Consider the following 20,539-nt stretch of genomic DNA (forward strand, 5'->3'; position numbering starts at 1 on the left):
AGGAGGGGGTGTTATATAACTCGTCTTCAGTGACTGCTGGAGAGAGCTGCCCCGTCTTAAAGGGTTTTTGACTAGATACAGCTTTTGTCAGATTTGACTTTTCAAAACAGGTTAGGAGAACTAGCAGGTTAGGATAGTTAACATAGCAGGTTTAGGATAATTTGTTTAAGGTTAGGAAAAGGGTAAGGGTTAGCTAAAATGAAGAAAAAAATCGACTTTTGTCTTAATTTGACAAGATCTGTATTCCTCCTAGCCATGATGCAGTGTAGCGTGGCATAACCAAACTTGAAGATCATAAGGCCAATAAAAGAGGAAGCGCCGATGGCAGATTTTCAGAACATGGCCGTTTGTTTGTCTGCCTTGTCACAATCATGCTGTTTTAAAAAACAATACCTCCTGCCAAGAGAGGGAGGGTTGATGAAGAGAAGGTTAGGCCTTGTACTTTTTATGGACCCAGATTTGAATATATATACAGTAGAAAATCATCTAAAAAGCCGAGCTCAGGAAATGTGTTCTCAAACATATCGGTAGACCTTTTCTGCAGTCAAAGTACTAGTGGCATCATGGGTGGAATGTTATGAAAAAAAATAATGATAATTTCATAATTAATAAATATGATTTATTTATTTTATGCTGAAACTCCAGTGTTTCTATGTCCAACAGTTGTGTTATATTTCAGTGTCCTGTGATGTGTATAAAGTGTAATATTGGGGTGCAAACTTAAAATGAAATACATTTCAACTCTTATGTCTGACATGGTACATGTGTCTTGTTAACCATGTGTGTGAGGTGTTTAAGACAACCAACAAACACTTTGTGTGAGCCTGATTGATCCCACTGCAGTAAAAGGTTATTCATGCAGTTCTTAGAAGTGCTAACCGTAAACATTTTCAAGGTTTTGTAATATTCTACTTTCTCTTTCAATGTTTATATGTAACAGTTTAGAGATGCCGCAGTCAAACGTGTGAGTTGTGACCTCACTAACACCACAAGGCCTCACACAACAACTGTGAGGGGAATTCATGTACTTTACGGGAATTGTGTGTTTTCAGTTTAGTATTACTGGGTCTGCAACTCTCATGGTCGTATCCTCAACTGAAAAGCCCCCCACTCCTAGGTTCTCTAAATCCTCTAGAGACGACTAGACAAATAAGCGGAGGTCGTTTTGAGACGCGGCTCAGCAAAGTATTTACTTCTTCACACGGCTGATGGTTCTCCAATGGGTGTAACATTGGCACAGGAGACATATCAGACCAAAGACAACACAACAACAAGTGTAGAGCTGTCCTCTGGCGGCGGTGTCCGCCCGGAAGGCAAAGCAAACAAACAAGCTGTAGGTCATAAATGCCTAACAGTGGAGGTAGTTCATGTGCTGTCTGGGAGAATAAAAGGCCTCACACTCCATGGACCTCAGCACAGAGCGCAGTGCAGCCACCCCAGCTCACATGTACACCCACGGGTTCCTGTCTCACCGATCGCTCTAGCCCAGCCATAGAGCCAGCTGGTGACACAAGCACTTCCTACTCTCCCATTTTGTGTCTGCGATTGTGCTGTTCAATGTGTAGCACCTGGCTGAGGCAAAGGCATTACATTACACTCACAATGGAGAGCCAATCCCCTGTATATATCCTCATTATTGTTATTTTATTGTGTTATTATTGTGTTTATTTAGTAAATATTTTCTTAACACTATTTTCTTAAAACTGCATTGTTGGTTAAGTTTGTAAGTAACCATTTCACAGTAAGGTCTACACCTGGTGTATACGGTGCATGTGACAAATAACATTTGATTTGATTTGATATCCAGATAAAAACATACAGGTAATAATGGAATCACTTGGGTAAATGAGGGATAGTGGGTGAAAGCAGGTGCTTCATGGCTATGCCTGCGTAGGATGACAATGCTCCCATCCACAGTACACGAGTGGTCACTGAATGGTTTGATGAGCATTAAAACGATGTAAACCTTATGCCATGGTCGTCTCAGTCACCAGATCTCAACCCAAATGAACACTTATGGGAGATTCAGGAGCGGCGTCTGAAACAGCGTTTTCCATCAACAAAACACCAAATTATGGAATTTCTGTAAGTATCGTGTAGCATCCCTCCAATAGAGTTCCAGACACTTGTTGAATCCATGCCAAGGTGCATTGAAGCTGTTCTGGCTCGTGGTGGCCCAACACCCTGTTAAGACACTATGTTGGTGTTTCCTTTATTTTGGAAGTTACCTGTACTTGGTTAGTAGAGGGTATCAGAGGCAGAATTACTTGTATCACTGAAATGTAATCAATTGTTGCTGAATTGTTATCTGTTTTATATACAGTATATACACTGCTCAAAAAAATAAAGGGAACACTTAAACAACACAATGTAACTCCAAGTCAATCACACTTCTGTGAAATCAAACTGTCCACTTAGGAAGCAACACCGATTGACAATAAATTTCACATGCTGTTGTGCAAATGGAATAGACAAACAGGTGGAAATTATAGGCAATTAGCAAGACACCCACAATAAAGGAGTGGTTCTGCAGGTGGTGACTACAGACCACTTCTCAGTTCCTATGCTTCCTGGCTGATGTTTTGGTCACTTTTGAATGCTGGCGGTGCTTTCACTCTAGTGGTAGCATGAGACGGAGTCTACAACCCACACAAGTGGCTCAGGTAGTGCAGCTCATCCAGGATGGGACATCAATGCGAGCTATAGCAAGAAGGTTTGCTGTGTCTGTCAGCGTAGTGTCCAGAGCATGGAGGCGCTACCAGGAGACAGGCCAGTACATCAGGAGACGTGGAGGAGGACGTAGGAGGGCAACAACCCAGCAGCAGGACCGCTACCTCCGTCTTTGTGCAAGGAGGATCACTACCAGAGCCCTGCAAAATGACCTCCAGCAGGCCACAAATGTGCATGTGTCTGCTCAAACGGTCAGAAACAGACTCCACGAGGGTGGTATGAGGGCCCGACGTCCACAGGTGGGGGTTGTGCTTACAGCCCAACACCGTGCAGGACGTTTGGCATTTGCCAGAGAACACCAAGATTGGCAAATTCGCCACTGGTGCCATGTGCTCTTCACAGATGAAAGCAGGTTCACACTGAGCACATGTGGCAGACGTAACAGTCTGGAGACGCCGTGGAGAACGTTCTGCTGCCTGCAACATCCTCCAGCATGACCTGTTTGGCGGTGGGTCAGTCATGGTGTGGGGTGACATTTCTTTGGGGAGCTGCACAGCCCTCCATGTGCTCGCCAGAGGTAGCCTGACTGCCATTAGGTACCGAGATGAGATCCTCAGACCCCTTGTGAGACCATATGCTGGTGCGCGTGGCCCTGGGTTCCTCCTAATGCAAGACAATGCTAGACCTCATGTGGCTGGAGTGTGTCAGCAGTTCCTGCAAGAGGAAGGCATTGATGCTATGGACTGGCCCACCCGTTCCCCAGACCTGAATCCAATTGAGCACATCTGGGACATCATGTCTCGACATCATGTCTCGACATCATGTCTCCATCCAACAACGCCACGTTGCACCACAGACTGTCCAGGAGTTGGCGGATGCTTTAGTCCAGGTCTGGGAGGAGATCCCTCAGGAGACCATCCGCCACCTCATCAGGAGTATGCCCAGGCGTTGTAGGGAGGTCATACAGGCACTACTGAGCCTCATTTCGACTTGTTTTAAGGACATTACATCAAAGTTGGATCAGCCTGTAGTGTGGTTTTCCAAATCCAGACCTCCATGGGTTGATAAATTTGATTTCCATTGATAATTTTTGTGTGATTTTGTTGTCAGCACATTCAACTATGTAAAGAAAAAAGTATTTAATAAGAATATTTCATTCATTCAGATCTAGGATGTGTTATTTTAGTGTTCCCTTTATTTTTTTGAGCAGTGTATATATATATATATATATATATATATATATATATACAGTTGAAGTCGGAAGTTTACATACACCTTAGCCAAATACATTTAAACTCAGTTTTTCACAATTCCTGACATTTAATCAGAGTAAAAATTCCCTGTTTTAGGTCAGTTAAGATCACCACTTTATTTTAAGAACGTGAAATGTCAGAACAATAGTAGAGAGAATTAATTCTTTCAGCTTTTATTTCTTTAATCACATTCCCAGTGGGTCAGAAGTTTACATACACTCAATTAGTATTTGGTAGAATTGCCTTTAAATTGTTGAACTTGAGTCAAACGTTTTGGGTAGCCTTCCAGAAGCTTCCCACAATAAGTTGGGTGAATTTTGGCCCATTCCTCCTGATAGAGCTGGTGTAACTGAATCAGGTTTATAGGCCTCCTTGCTCGCACACGCTTTTTCAGTTCTGTCCACAAATTTTATATGGGATTGAGGTCAGGGCTTTGTGATGGCCACTCCAATACCTTGACTTTCCTTAAGCCATTTTGCTACAACTTTGTAAGTATGCTTTGGGTCATTGTCCATTTGGAAGACCCATTTGCGACCAAGCTTTAACTCCTGACTGATGTCTTTTTGCTTCAATATATACACATCATTTCCCATCCTCATGATGCCATCTATTTTGTGCACCAGTGCCTCCTGCAGCAAAGCACATTTACATTTACATTTAAGTCATTTAGCAGACGCTCTTATCCAGAGCGACTTACAAATTGGTGCGTTCACCTTAAGACATCCAGTGGAACAGCCACTTTACAATAGTGCATCTAAATCTTTTAAGGGGGGTGAGAAGGATTACTTTATCCTATCCTAGGTATTCCTGAAAGAGGTGGGGTTTCAGGTGTCTCCGGAAGGTGGTGATTGACTCCGCTGTCCTGGCGTCGTGAGGGAGTTTGTTCCACCATTGGGGGGCCAGAGCAGCGAACAGTTTTGACTGGGCTGCGCGGGAACTGTACTTCCTCAGTGGTAGGGAGGCGAGCAGGCCAGAGGTGGATGAACGCAGTGCCCTTGTTTGGATGTAGGGCCTGATCAGAGCCTGGAGGTACTGAGGTGCCGTTCCCCTCACAGCTCCGTAGGCAAGCACCATGGTCTTGTAGCGGATGCGAGCTTCAACTGGAAGCCAGTGGAGAGAGCGGAGGAGCGGGGTGACGTGAGAGAACTTGGGAAGGTTGAACACCAGACGGGCTGCACCCCCACAACATGATGCTGCATCCCCATGCTTCATGATTGGGATGGTGTTCTTCGGCTTGCAAGCCTCTCCCCTTTTCCTCCAAACATAATGATGGTCATTATGGCCAAACAGTTCTATTTTTGTTTCATCAGAGCCCGGTTCTGGAACATTTCTCCAAAAAGTACGATCTTTGTCCCCATGTGCAGTTGCAAACTGTAGTCTGGCTTTTTTATGGCAGTTTTGGATCAGTGGCTTCTTCCTTGCTAAGCGGCCTTTCAGATGATGTCGATATAGTTCTCGTTTTACTGTGGATATAGATACTTTTGTACCTGTTTCCTCCAGCATCTTCACAAGGTCCTTTGCTGTTGTTCTGGGATTGATTTGCACTTTTCATACCAAAGTATGTTCATCTCTAGGAGACAGAACGTGTCTCCTTCCTGAGCGGTATGATGGCTGCGTGGTCCCACAGGGTTTATACTTGCGTACTATTGTTTGTACAGATGTATGTGGTACTTTCAGGCGTTTGGAAATTGCTCCCAATGATTAACCAGACTTATGGAGGTCTACAATTTTTCTTCTGAGGTCTTGGCTGATTTCTTTTGATTTTTTCCTGAGTTTGAAGTTAGGTACACCTCCAATTGACTCAAAGGATAGCAATTAGCCTATCAGAAGCTTCTAAAGCCATGACCATTTTCAGACATTTTCAGACATTTTCTGGAATTTTCCAAGCTGTTTAAAGGCACAGTCAACTTAGTGTATTTAAACGTATATATACATATATATATATATATATATATATATATATATATATATATATATATATAAACTCAGCATAAAAAGAAATGTCCCTTTTTCAGGACCCTGTCTTTCAAAGAACCATAAACAATTAATGAACATGCACCTGTGGAACGGTGCAGAGCTTACAGACGGTAGGCAATTAAGGTCACAGTTATGAAAACTTAGGACTCTAAAGAGGCCTTTCTATTGACTCTGAAAAACACAAAAAGGAAGATGCCCAGGGTCCCTGCTCATCTGTGAGAACGTGCCTTAGGCATGCTGCAATGAGGCATGAGGACTGCCGATGTGGCCAGGGCAATAAATTGCAATATCCGTACTGTGAGATGCCTAAGACAGCACTACAGGGAGACAGGACGGACAGCTGATCGTCCTCGGAGTGGGCGACCACGTGTAACAACACCTGCACAGGATCGGTACATCCGAACATCACACCTGCGGAACAGGTACAGGGTGGCAACAACAACTGCCTGAGTTACACAAGGAACGCACAATCCCTCTATCAGTGTTCAGACTGTCTGCAATAGGCTGAGAGACGCTGGACTGAGGGCTTGTAGGCTTGTTGTAAGGAAGGTCCTCACCAGACATCACAGGCAACAACGTCGCCTATGGGCACAAACCCACCGTCTTTGGACCAGACAGGACTGGCAAAAACTGCTCTTCACTGACGAGTCGTGGTTTTGTCTCACCAGGGGTGATGCTCGGATTCATGTTTATCGTCAATGGAATGAGCGTTACACTGAGGCCTGTACTCTGGAGCGGGATCGATTTGGAGGTGGAGGGTCCGTCATGGTCTGGGGCGGTGTGTCACAGCATCATCGGACTGAGCTTGTTGTCATTGCAGGCAATCTCAACACTGTGCGTTACAGGGACACCCCATCCGCGCCCTCAGAGCATGCGCAGACCAGCTGGCCGGTGTGTTCACGGACATATTCAATCAATCCCTATACCAGTCTGCTGTTCCCACATGCTTCAAGAGGGCCACCATTGTTCCTGTTCCCAAGAAAGCTAAGGTAACTGAGCTAAACGACTACCGCCCCGTAGCACTCACTTCCGTCATCATGAAGTGCTTTGAGAGACTAGTCAAGGACCATATCACCTCCACCCTACCTGACACCCTAGACCCACTCCAATTTGCTTACTGCCCAAATAGGTCCACAGACGATGCAATCTCAACCACACTGCACACTGCCCTAACCCACCTGGACAAGAGGAATACCTATGTGAGAATGCTGTTCATCGACTACAGCTCGGCATTCAACACCATAGTACCCTCCAAGCTCGTCATCAAGCTCGAGACCCTGGGTCTCGACCCCGCCTGTGCAACTGGGTACTGGACTTCCTGACGGGCCGCCCCCAGGTGGTGAGGGTAGGCAACAACATCTCCTCCCCGCTGATCCTCAACACGGGGCCCCACAAGGGTGCGTTCTGAGCCCTCTCCTGTACTCCCTGTTCACCCACGACTGCGTGGCCACGCACGCCTCCAACTCAATCATCAAGTTTGCGGACGACACAACAGTGGTAGGCTTGATTACCAACAACGACGAGACGGCCTACAGGGAGGAGGTGAGGGCCCTCGGAGTGTGGTGTCAGGAAAATAACCTCACACTCAACGTCAACAAAACTAAGGAGATGATTGTGGACTTCAGGAAACAGCAGAGGGAACACCCCCTATCCACATCGATGGATCAGTAGTGGAGAGGGTAGCAAGTTTTAAGTTCCTCGGCATACACATCACAGACAAACTGAATTGGTCCACTCACACTGACAGCGTCGTGAAGAAGGCGCAGCAGCGCCTCTTCAACCTCAGGAGGCTGAAGAAATTCGGCTTGTCACCAAAAGCACTCACAAACTTCTACAGATGCACAATCGAGAGCATCCTGGCGGGCTGTATCACCGCCTGGTACGGCAACTGCTCCGCCTCAACCGTAAGGCTCTCCAGAGGGTAGTGAGGTCTGCACAACGCATCACCGGGGCAAACTACCTGCCCTCCAGGACACCTACACCACCCGATGTTACAGGAAGGCCATAAAGATCATCAAGGACATCAACCACCCGAACCACTGCCTGTTCACCCCGCTATCATCCAGAAGGCGAGGTCAGTACAGGTGCATCAAAGCTGGGACCGAGAGACTGAAAAACAGCTTCTATCTCAAGGCCATCAGACTGTTAAACAGCCACCACTAACATTGAGTGGCTGTTGCCAACACACTGTCATTGACACTGACCCAACTCCAGCCACTTTAATAATGGGAATTGATGGGAAATTATGTAAATATATCACTAGCCACTTTAAACAATGCTACCTTATATAATGTTACTTACCCTACATTATTCATCTCATATGCATACGTATATACTGTACTCTACATCATCGACTGCATCCTTATGTAATACATGTATCACTAGCCACTTTAACTATGCCACTTTGTTTACTTTGTCTACATACTCATCTCATATGTATATACTGTACTCGATACCATCTACTGTATGCTGCTCTGTACCATCACTCATTCATATATCCTTATGTACATATTCTTTATCCCCTTACACTGTGTATAAGACAGTAGTTTTGGAATTGTTAGTTAGATTACTTGTTGGTTATCACTGCATTGTCGGAACTAGAAGCACAAGCATTTCGCTACACTCGCATTAACATCTGCTAACCATGTGTATGTGACAAATAAAATTGGATTTGATTTGATTTGGAAGACATCCTCCTCCCTCATGTGGTACCCTTCCTGTAAGCTCATCCTGACATGACACTCCAGCATGACAATGCCATCAGCCATACTGCTCGTTCTGTGCATGATTTCCTGCAAGACAGGAATGTCAGTGTTCTGCCATGGCCAGCGAAGAGCCCGGATCTCAATCCCATTGAGCATGTCTGGGACCTTTTGGATTAAGTACTGCAGTGCATTCCCCCAGAAATGTCAGAGAACTTGGAGGTGCCTTGGTGGAAGAGTGGGGTAACATTTCACAGCAAGAACGGGCAAATCTGGTGCAGTTCATGAGGAGGAGATGCACTGCAGTACTTAATGCAGCTGGTGGCCACACCAGATACGGACTGTTACTTTTGATTTTGACCCCCCTTTGTTCAGGGACACATTATTCCATTTCTGTTAGTCACATGTCTGTGGAACTTGTTCAGTTTATGAGACATAAAGTTGTTGAATATTGTTATGTTCATACAAATATTTACACATGTTAAGTTTGCTGAAAATAAACTCAGTTAATAAACACAGTGAGAGGACGTTTCTTTTTTTGCTGAGTTTATATATATATACAGTACCAGTCAAACGTTTGGACACACCTACTCATTCCAGGGTTTTCTTTATTTGTACTATTTTCTACAATGCAGAATAATAGAGTTAAGACATCACAACTAACTAACTATTCACTCCCTGTAATTCCCGCAGCCGACGCAACCGGGGATGCTTTAGCTGGCTCTTCAGGCTCCCAAGCTTCAGCTGGCTCGACAGGTGTCCACGCCTCGGTTGGCTCGTCAGGTTTCCATGCCTCAAATGGCTCGACAGGTTTCCAAACGTTGGCTCATCAGGCTTCCGTGCCTCAGACGGATCGTCAGGCTCCCGTGCCTCATCCGGCTCATCTTTGAAGAATCTCAAATCTCAAATATATTTGGATTTGTTTAGCACTTTTTTGGTTACTACATGATTCCATATGTGTTATTTAATAGTTTAGATGTCTTCGCTATTATTCTACAATGTAGAAAATAGTAAAAATAAAGAAAAACCCTGTAATGAGTAGGTGTGTCCAAACGTTTGACAGGTACTAATATAAACACATGATGCTGCCGCTCAATAACATGTAAAAGCTGGGCTTATGTCAATGACTGGAAATAGACCAACATACAGTAAAAACAATGCAGTGATCTTACTGAAAGAGGTGGAGGTGACACAGGGCAGAAGTGACTTACGTTTGGATAAGTTTGGATAAGGACAAGGACCACAAATGGCTAAATGTTCTTGAGGGAAACGCAAACAGTTGTCTGACATTTCAGAGACAAATGCAGAGTGTTGTCGGTGAGGGAGGGTTCCAGCTCAGAAGGTGCGGGACTGGGCAGAGCAGCCAGCCAAGGGGGAGAGCGGTGGCGTGTGGTTGGATGGTATAAGGGGGAGAGCAGCGGCGTGTGGTTGGATGGTATCCTTGGGAAAGTTTGCAGCTCGGCTCTCAGTATCTGGATCTTAGCTTGGGACAAATACCACATGGAAACGAGAGGAAACCCGCTAGAGTGGAGAGGGCCGCGCGCTGGAATGTTGAACTTCAAATGGAAAATGCTTGCAGCTGTTAGCCGCTTTCTGTTTGCTTATTTCTCTCATTTCTTTCTGTGCCCAAGTGATTCTCTTTCATTGGGTCTACATTTGGCTGATACCCTGTGGATGAATCCCCCATGTCCTGCTTCCGATTGGGGCTTTCATCAGCCCAGAGCAGACTGCCCTACACCAATGTAGACAATGTGTAGAGTCATACAGGAAACTTCTGTCTGCCCCACAGGAACAACAACAACATCCCAACATCAACAATCCCCATAACTCCAGACCTTCAGACCATCCACCCATCTCGTCTGAAGTCTGATTGCCCTGGTTTGGCCAGAGTTCAAATGAACTTCCAGAGCATTTGTCTACAGAGGTTGCGAATGAGCACACTCTAATGAGCCTGTGGGTTGGAAGGGTTCTGAATCACTGAGAGAGCCCAATTCTAGTGACTCTACGTCCGTTTCCAGATGCATCAAAACCTCAGCCATATGCAGATCACACACCCAGTCACCCAGTGCAAGTGGCAGGTTTCCCTCTGGGCCTCTGATCAGCCTGAGATACAGCTCCATTTGGCACTCCCAATTAATGGGTGGGTCCAACTGTACATGTTTTCCAAGCCCACATCTATCTCTCCAGTCTTGGGCTGGCTGAGGATTTCTCATAGAATGGCAGCATCACCAGGTTGTAGTCAGAGTTCTGAGAAATTCACTTAGCTGCCTAAACAGACCAAAATAGAGAGCCCTTTACTGTGGTCTTGATTATTCTGTACCTTTCCCTCCAAAACATATGGTAAATTATTGTTTGTTATAATTGTTATACTTTTGTATCATGCTCATACTGTAGAACTGTCTCATTTCACAGCTGTTTTATTGTGGTTATCTGTTGTTGTTTGTCTTGCTGTTTTTGATGGTGACCATGAAGGGACGACCCAATGCTGTTTGGTTCTTACATGTGCTCTTCATTGTTTGTCCACAGTGTTTGTCTAGTCATGGTCACTTATGCAATAGAACAATACAAGGACTGAATAAACTGTTCATTACTCAAGTCTGAACCAGTAGAGAAACCCCTTCCCACTGTGGTATCCTGCAGGATTGCTCCCTTTCTGTTCCTTATGTGTGTGTGCTTACGTGCGTGCACGTGCGTTTCTTGGTTCTATTAAAAAACGTGTTGTTACTAATCTACTTCCGTGTCTTTTCGCTGCTTCTGATAACGGCATCCTCTTGCTGGTACTGGTGCGCACAAATACAAAGGAGAAAGAGAACCTACTACAGTCGGGGACTTTGTAGATCACTCTGTTCTGCCACAGCCACCCAGGACCATTTGGTGTCTTGTTTCTGCATGCTCCTTCTTTACCCTCTATCCTTTCCCTGCTTTCACAATTTTTATTCACTCTCCTACCTGTCTGGGTTATGGCAATTTTACATTGTTTTGTTTGAAATCAGCTCTCTGTGGGCTAGGGGGCAGAGGTTGGTGTGACTATAGGGGAGTTGTGTGCATGTGTTGCTGAAAGTACAGGGTACTCTGGAGGTCTGTGAAGAGGTTTGGCCTCCCTCCGACAACAGGGATTGATGGGGGAGGTGTTTTAGAGGAAAGTGAAAGTGGAAAAGTAAAGAATATATAAAAATAATACTCTAAAAATATCAATGGGGGGGTGCCCCCGGGCTTCACCATGCTCTCAACCCCCTTTGAAGAGATGCAGGAAAATAAGTCTTACCCTTGTGACCCCTCGTCATTCACCAGTCACAACGCTGATAACAAAAGACAGAAAAAGCTGACCCGGGCAGATTTGGTGCAGATTGTAGAGCAAGTTTCAACCATCTCTGTTCTTTGTGAGCTAGGTGTACTGCCGTTTCCCTCAGACTCCTGTGTGTGGGGCAGGGCAGATGCAGGGGCTGCGAGCTGAGACAGCAGCAGAGTGTAGGTGGAGGTCTTTGTCTGTGACCAGGGGTTTCTTCTCTTCCCTGACAGCAGGGCCAGATGAGTTGCTGCTCTGGGGGTAACAGGGAGAACAAAGCCTGCAATGCCAATCCTGCAGGCCTCAGTGTCTGGACTGTGGGGACAGGGACCGAGCCTGTCAGCTTAGACGTGATGTGGACACTTTGTCTAGAGTTAGCTAAGCTCACGGACCGCTCTGGAGACAGTGGATGTGTGATGCATTTCTGTTGGCACACTTTGACAAGCAGCTGCTCACTGCAACACACCGACATAGAAGCTATGTTAAATTCTATCAAACCTAATACTGATGTGCTTAGGTTAGCTTGTGCACTTGTAGGTGTAATGTCTTCTTTGGCCTGTTAATCATTTCGAAAATTTGACCCTCGTCAGTTACAGGTACCTACCGATTAGACCTGACAAATTTTTAAAAAAAATCTCATTTTGGCTAGCGTGTCTGTACACAACGCCCTTATATAGCAGGGCTCGACAACAGCTGGCCCACAGGCCAAAACCGGGCCGACCGGCAAGTGATTTTCTTTGGGCCCTCCAAAGTAAAAAATAAAATAAAAGTCTGTAAAATCACTAGGAATTCAGCAAGAATATACATATATTTCGGAAATCTATTTCAAAGTATTCCCACAAATAAAAAGAGATATGAACGTCTCTGTGTAATCAAGGTATGACATGATTGTAATTTTCAAATACAATCTTTCTTTGGGCTTTGTTGTAGTCATTTTGCAGTGTACTAATTATGTTCTGGACTCCCGACCATCCGCTCTGACAAAAATCAGCCCACGGCTGAATCTAGTTGCCTACCCGTTATATAGTCTTCATTGCCAAGGCCTTACATAAATGCACAAATCTCTCCCATCTGCCCCTAGTGTGGCTGAGGACAGAGTATGGCAAGGACGAGGTTAAGTCTGGGCATATTGACTAAGAGAGCTTTGCATCATGTAAACATGTTATTGGGAGGTACAGTGCCTTGCAGAAGTATTCATCCCTCTTGGGGTTTTTCCTGTTTTGTTGCATTACAACCTGTAATTTAAATAGATTTTTATTTTGATTTCATATAATGGACATACACAAAATAGTCCAAATTGGTGAAGTGAAATTTAAAAAATGACTTGTTTAAAAAAAATCAAAAACAAATAAAACGGAGAAGTGGTGCGTACATATGTATTCATCCCCTTTGCTATGAAGCCCCTAAATAAGATCTGGTGCAACCAATTACCTTCAGAAGTCACATAATTAGTTAAATATAGTCCACCTGTGTGCAATCTAAGTGTCACAAGATCTGTCACATGATCTCAGTATATATACACCTGTTCTGAAAGGCCCCAGAGTCTGCAACACCAAGCAAGTGGCACCATAACGACCAAGGAGCTCTTTGAAACAGGTCAGGGACAAAGTTGTGGAGAGGTACAGATCAGGGTTGGGTTATAAATACATATCTGAAACTTTGAACATCCCACAGAGCACCATTAAATCTATTATTTAAAAAATTGAAAGAATATGGCACCACAACAAACCTGCCAAGAGAGGACCGCCCACCAAAACTTACGGACCAGGCAAGGAGGGCATTAATCAGAGGCAACAAAGAGACCAAAGATAACCCTGAAGGAGCTGCAAAGCTCCACAGCGGAGATTGGAGTATCTGTCCATAGGACCACTTTAAGCTGTAAACTCCACAGAGCTGGGTTCTTTAATTTTTTTAATTTCACCTTTATTTAACCAGGTAGGCTAGTTGAGAACATTTGCAACTCATTTGCAACTGCGACCTGGCCAAGATAAAGCATAGCAGTGTGAACAGACAACACAGAGTTAGACATGGAGTAAACAATTAACAAGTCAATAACACAGTAGGGAAAAAAAGGAGAGTCTATATACATTGTGTGCAAAAGGCATGAGGAGGTAGGCGAATAATTACAATTTTGCAGATTAACACTGGAGTGATAAATGATCAGATGGTCAAGTACAGGTGGAGATATAGGTGTGCAAAAGAGCAGAAAAGTAAATAAATAAAAACAGTATGGGGATGAGGTAGGTAAAAATGGGTGGGCTATTTACCGATAGACTATGTACAGCTGCAGCGATCGGTTAGCTGCTCAGATAGCAGATGTTTGAAGATGGTGAGGGAGATAAAAGTCTCCAACTTCAGCGATTTTTGCAGCGAACGGTTGAAAAGCATGCATTTGGTTTTACTAGCGTTTAAGAGCAGTTGGAGGCCACGGAAGGAGTGTTGTATGGCATTGAAGCTCGTTTGGAGGTTAGATAGCACAGTGTCCAAGGACGGGCCGGAAGTATACAGAATGGTGTCGTCTGCCTAGAGGTGGATCAGGGAATCGCCCGCAACAAGAGCAACATCATTGATATATACAGAGAAAAGAGTCGGCCCGAGAATTGAACCCTGTGGCACCCCCATAGAGACTGCCAGAGGACCGGACAGCATGCCCTCCGATTTGACACACTGAACTCTGTCTGCAAAGTAGTTGGTGAACCAGGCAAGGCAGTCATCAGAAAAACCGAGGCTACTGAGTCTGCCGATAAGAATATGGTGATTGACAGAGTCGAAAGCCTTGGCAAGGTCGATGAAGACGGCAGCACAGTACTGTCTTTTATCGATGGCGGTTATGATATCGTTTAGTACCTTGAGCGTGGCTGAGGTGCACCCGTGACCGGCTCGGAAACTAGATTGCACAGCAGAGAAGGTACGGTGGGATTCGAGATGGTCAGTGACCTGTTTGTTGACTTGGCTTTCGAAGTCCTTAGATAGGCAGGGCAGGATGGATATAGGTCTGTAACAGTTTGGGTCCAGGGTGTCTCCCCCTTTGAAGAGGGGGATGACTGCGGCAGCTTTCCAATCCTTGGGGATCTCAGACGATAGGAAAGAGAGGTTGAACAGGCTGGTGATAGGGGTTGCGACAATGGCGGCGGATAGTTTCAGAAATAGAGGGTCCAGATTGTCTAGCCCAGCTGATTTGTACGGGTCCAAGTTTTGCAGCTCTTTCAGAACATCTGCTATCTGGATTTGGGTAAAGGAGAACCTGGAGAGGCTTGGGCGAGTAGCTGCGGGGGGGGCGGAGCTGTTGGCCGAGGTTGGAGTAGCCAGGCGGAAGGCATGGCCAGCCGTTGAGAAATGCTTGTTGAAGTTTTCGATAATCATGGTTTTATCGGTGGTGACCGTGTTACCTAGCCTCAGTGCAGTGGGCAGCTGGGAGGAGGTGCTCTTGTTCTCCATGGACTTCACAGTGTCCCAGAACTTTTTGGAGTTGGAGCTACAGGATGCAAATTTCTGCCTGAAGAAGCTGGCCTTAGCTTTCCTGACTGACTGCGTGTATTGGTTCCTGACTTCCCTGAACAGTTGCATATCGCGGGGACTATTCGATGCTATTGCAGTCCGCCACAGGATGTTTTTGTGCTGGTCGAGGGCAGTCAGGTCCGGAGTGAACCAAGGGCTATATCTGTTCTTAGTTCTGCATTTTTGAATGGAGCATGCTTATCTAAGAAGAGTGGACAGAAAAAAGCCATTGCTTAAAGAAAAGAATAAGCAAACACATTTGGTGTTCACCAAAAGGCATGTGGGAGACTCCCCAAACATATGGAAGAAAATAGCTCAATTTTAGTCTCATCTGACTAGACTATGTCTGGCGCAAACCCAACACCTCTCATTGCCCCAAGAACAACATGACCACAGTGAGGCAATGATGGTGGCAGCATCATGCTGATAGGATGTTTTTCCATCGGCAGGGACTGGGAAACTGGTCAGAATTGAAGGAATGATGGATGGCGCTAAATACTGGGAAATTCTTGAGGGAAACCTGTTTCAGTCTTCCAGAGATTTGAGACTGGGACAGAGGTTTACCTTCCAGCAGGACAATGACCGTAAGCATACTGCTAAAGCAACACTCGAGTGGTTTAAGGGGAAACATTTAAAAGTCTTGGAATAGCCTAGTCAAAGACCAGACCTAAATCCAATTCAGAATCTGTGGTATGACTTAAAGATTAGTGTACTCCATTGGAACCCATCCAACTTGATGAAGCTGGAGCAGTTTTGCCTTGAAGAATGGGCAAAAATCACAGTGGCTAGATTTGCCAAGCTTATAGAGACATACCCCAAGAGACTTGCAGCTGTCATTGCTGTTATGCACGCTCAAGTTTTCTGTTTTTTGGGGGTCTTATTTATTTTTGTTTCACAATAAAAAATATTTTGCATCTTCAAGGTTGTAGGCATGCTGTGTAAATCAAATGATAGAACCCCCCCCAAAAAAATATATTTTAATTCCAGGTTGTATGGCAACAAAATAGGAAAATGCCAAGGGTGTGAATACTTTCGCAAACCACTGTAAAACGGCTCACATTTAGACCTGGACATCTGGTCCTGTGCATACAAGCAAGTAGTCAATGGCTCTGGCTTATGCACTAGGCTTTGTCTCCAATGCTTGTAGGAAAGTTGGAGAAGTCGAAGGGGGACTAAATAAAGAAGTCACTGTTTCCTATTTTTCTGTGTTTCATGTGTGATGCAGTGAGGCAGCATTTGTAGAACGAGCCAAAATAATATGAGCAGAAAAATAAATATATAAACAAAGGAAAATTATCCCCAAATTTCATACTGGGTTCCCTCATTATGTGATAATAGAAAACAATGCAGCTCCCTGACAAATAAACTAACGCTGTTGATGATTTAGAACAGACTCTTATTGACTGGGCTTGGAATACGCTTGCCTTGCATTTTAACTGTTTAAGAAGGAATCCATGGAGAGGAGAGAGACACTAAATCATATTAATGTACGTCCTCTCCCACCACAGTTTTAACTGCAAGGGAAAATGTGCTCTAAGGAGTGGCAAAACAAAAAGATCATCCATTTGCAAAGCGAAGACAGATTTAAAATGCCCTTCTTTTATGCAAATCACACAATTTTGTGATGTAAAAGGTACAGGTTGGCTTATCTATTTAGGAGGATGCTTTTAGCCTGATTCAGACCACATATTTCCTGTTTCAGCCTTTTGAATTACAATTTCATTTACTCCTGAGGTGCTGACTTGCTGCACCCTCGACAACTACTGTGATTATTATTATTTGACCATGCTGGTCATTTATGAACATTTGAACATCTTGGCCATGTTCTGTTATAATCTCCACCCGGCACAGCCAGAAGAGGACTGGCCACCCCTCACAGCCTGGTTCCTCTCTAGGTTTCTTCCTAGGTTTTGGCCTTTCTAGGGAGTTTTTCCCTAGCCACCGTGCTTCTACACTTGCATTGCTTGCTGTTTGGGGTTTTAGGCTGGGTTTCTGTACAGCACTTTGAGATATCAGCTGATGTAAGAAGGGCTATATAAATACATTTGTTTTGAAATGCCATCATTTCCCAATTGTTCTCAGTTTAGGTCAGTTTGGGAATTTGGGACCTGTACAAATATGGTGACATATTTGTGTTGTGTCCGCCCCCAACCTGACACCTTACTGCGCAATACTGCATTAATCCCTAATCCTTTCTTCTTCCTCTCCTTGTCCCTTTGTACTTCTAGTTTATCAAAGACAATCCAGGCTTGTCATGTGACCAAATCGTCATGACACCCATTAACGATGGTGTTGTGGGCCAAGGAGAGAGAGTAAGAGGGAGTGATAGAAAGAGTAATAGAGAGAAAGAGCGATGGAAAGAGAAAGAGCGCAGGAAAGAAAGAGAAAAAGGGCAATAAAAATATGTAAAGAGCGATAGAAAGATGGAATGAACGATTGAAAGAGAGAGAAAGAGCAATAGAAAGAGGAAGATCAATAGAAGGAGAGCGATAGAAAGAGTGATAAGGATAGAGAGAGAGAGTAAATAGGATTACTCTGCTTTGCCACCTGAGGGGATGTAGTGAGCAGTGGTTGAGGGTTGTCGGGACAACAGCTGAGAGCGCTGCCACTCAAGGGAATGTAGCTAGCAGTGGTTGAGGGTTGCCGGGACAACAACTGACAGCGCTGCCACTGAAGGGATGTAGCTAGCAGTGGTTGAGGGTTGCCGGGACAACAGCTGACAGCGCTGCCACTGAGGGGATGTAGCTAGCAGTGATTGAGAGTTATCAGGACAACAGCTGACAACGCTGCCACTGCCGAGAGGAAGAGGGCTTGTTTTAATATTCTATATGGGAGGTAGCTAGCCAAGTAGATAGCCTCCAGTGCTCTGGCTATAGGATGAGTTTAGAAATCGTCAGTGGGACCGAGGTGCCCTACAGGTCTAAGCCATGGCTGGTGCCGCTGCACCCCATGTCCACAGAGGGGTGAGTCAGGGGAGAACGGCCTGTGTACTGACCAACACCCCACAGCAGGAGACCTCTGTTATACAACCCACCATTAACCCCTCCAACTCATCCACAGGCTTTAGTTTTTTACAAAGAAGATGCTTTTCATATCATCAGATGTTCTGAATTGCTTCTCTTGTTGCTTCTCTTATTAACAATGTGATTTAAGTTCAGAAGGGCATAAATGGAAGAGAGAAATACTCCCAAATATTTCAGTATTTGACAACTTGAGTTATTTCATTTGGATGTTTTGCATCATGGAACCCCTTTGATAATTCATGAATGATTCCCGTTCATGGGTCTGATCCTCTTAATTGCTGACCACTGTTTTGCTACACATGTATTGGTTATTGTGTGAACATGAGACTTGAGCCATGAAGGGGAAAGTGTTTGTTTCAATGAGCAGCCTGTCTTGTTGACATTGAAAAGTTATAGGATTTGGTCCAAGCCGAGTCAAGTGGGACTTTGAATGCTTTGATGTCTAAACTAAGAGATTCTTACTGGAGATTACATGGGTTATCAAATCCTCTGGCCCCTTTATGTATTGTGGGCATTTTTTTATTGACCATTCCATTGCATTGGCAAACCTTGGGCAGTGGGCTACATTGGTCCATCCCTAAGGGTCGTTTGTTGGATCAATGGATACTACTCACTGGAATGTGTTCCATGACACCATCGAGACAGAAGTTCTTCCAGAGTTTTCCCAGCTTAGACCTGACCTAACTGTGCACCATGTCAAAATGGCCGCATTATTTTTTTTTGATAGAGATTGAATGGTCTGTTGTTGACTCCCTATCCTACGCTGTGTACTGGAGTCCCTCTACAATTCTCCAGCTGCTCCTCTCTTCACCAGCACTTTCTCTCCATTGCTCCAATGCACGTCCCTCTGTCCTTACCCAGAATGCTCTCTTGCTGTGGATGGATGGCCCCTGAACAGGTCTTGTCTCAGTTCCATTAGTCTGTGTCGGCTGGCCTGACCTTTGTCTGTGTGGGATGTTGTCACTTTGTACATCCTCCTATGAATTATCGGACTGAAATTAATGGAGGTCAAGACAGAGCCACTCAGTTCTCACCAGAGAACGAAACTGTTAACTAGACTTATTGTCAGGTCTTTCAAAGAACATTAGGCCGGTTTTAGATGTTTGGGTACAACTAGTGTTATTTGAGTATAGTACAAGCTATTTTGGTTCAGTTGTACAGCAGCAGTCAAGAGTAGAGACCAACAGCTGATGGAGTTGTTGAGGGAATATCATGGTTAAGGGAGCAAAACAACCCCAAGAGGTTAACTTAACAGCACCATCTGTGTTACAGCTCTCATTATCTGCATCTTGTTGCTTTCAGAAGCCATTTACAGGCACTCCCTATCCACAACATCAGTCTGAGATGAGTCACGAAGGAAAGGTGCAGCCAGCCTGCTAGTGACGATGCCAGTGGGTGAATAACAGTCAGTGTTTAGGATGGCGTTCCATGTATATGAGGAGACCACATCATGATCGTGGGAGGAGTCAGGGACACTGTTGGTGACGAGCTTGCCCCAAACTGGGAGCTTAGTCATAATTTCTCTCCTCTGGAGAACTACTGATTGGAAATGTTATTGTTGACTCGTTTGATCCACATCTCTGACAGGGCTGATGATACCGTTTTGATTTTGAAGTATATTCTTTTAGTTTTAAAAAGTACAAATCAAACAAGCGTCAGATTCTATTTTAATGTTAAACTTGGCTCTTATTCTGCTGTTTCTCTGCATCATCTGGAGGTATACAGGGATGTCCTCACAACTTTTTTCTCTTCAGTGAGCAAATTAGCCAGACATGTTGCCCACCCCATCAGCTTGCTAGTAAGAGCAGTGAGGTAAATAATAATGTTCAGCTTTGCTGTGCCAGTGACAGCAGCATGGTGGGCAAAGGCCTGGTGGGTCTGGCTCAGAGAGCCTGCAACATGGTGGGAGTCAACAGTCCACAACCCAGAAGGAGAGGGGCACTAAGTACACACACACACACACACTCCCACAGAGACACACAGACACAAACACACACACAGCAACACTGACATTTCATTAACATTGTATTTCACAATTAGTAACTTGAGACACAGTGATGGTGCAAAGAGGTTCCCATCACTGCTGATGCAATGATATGGCTCAAGTTCTGAATACAGAGACATTGAACG

The 20,539-nt window shown here is 44.8% G+C and overlaps 1 protein-coding gene across 1 annotated transcript in view; it reads left to right on the top strand.

The window, feature by feature from the left end:
* Window positions 1–20,539, top strand: part of LOC115134045 (G1/S-specific cyclin-D2-like) — a 275,810-nt gene that overhangs the window by 86,782 nt on the left and 168,489 nt on the right. The gene's annotated exons all lie outside the window — the stretch shown is intronic.

This window comes from Oncorhynchus nerka, linkage group LG9a (genome assembly GCF_034236695.1).
Source record: "Oncorhynchus nerka isolate Pitt River linkage group LG9a, Oner_Uvic_2.0, whole genome shotgun sequence".
Taxonomy (NCBI): Eukaryota; Metazoa; Chordata; class Actinopteri; order Salmoniformes; family Salmonidae; genus Oncorhynchus; species Oncorhynchus nerka.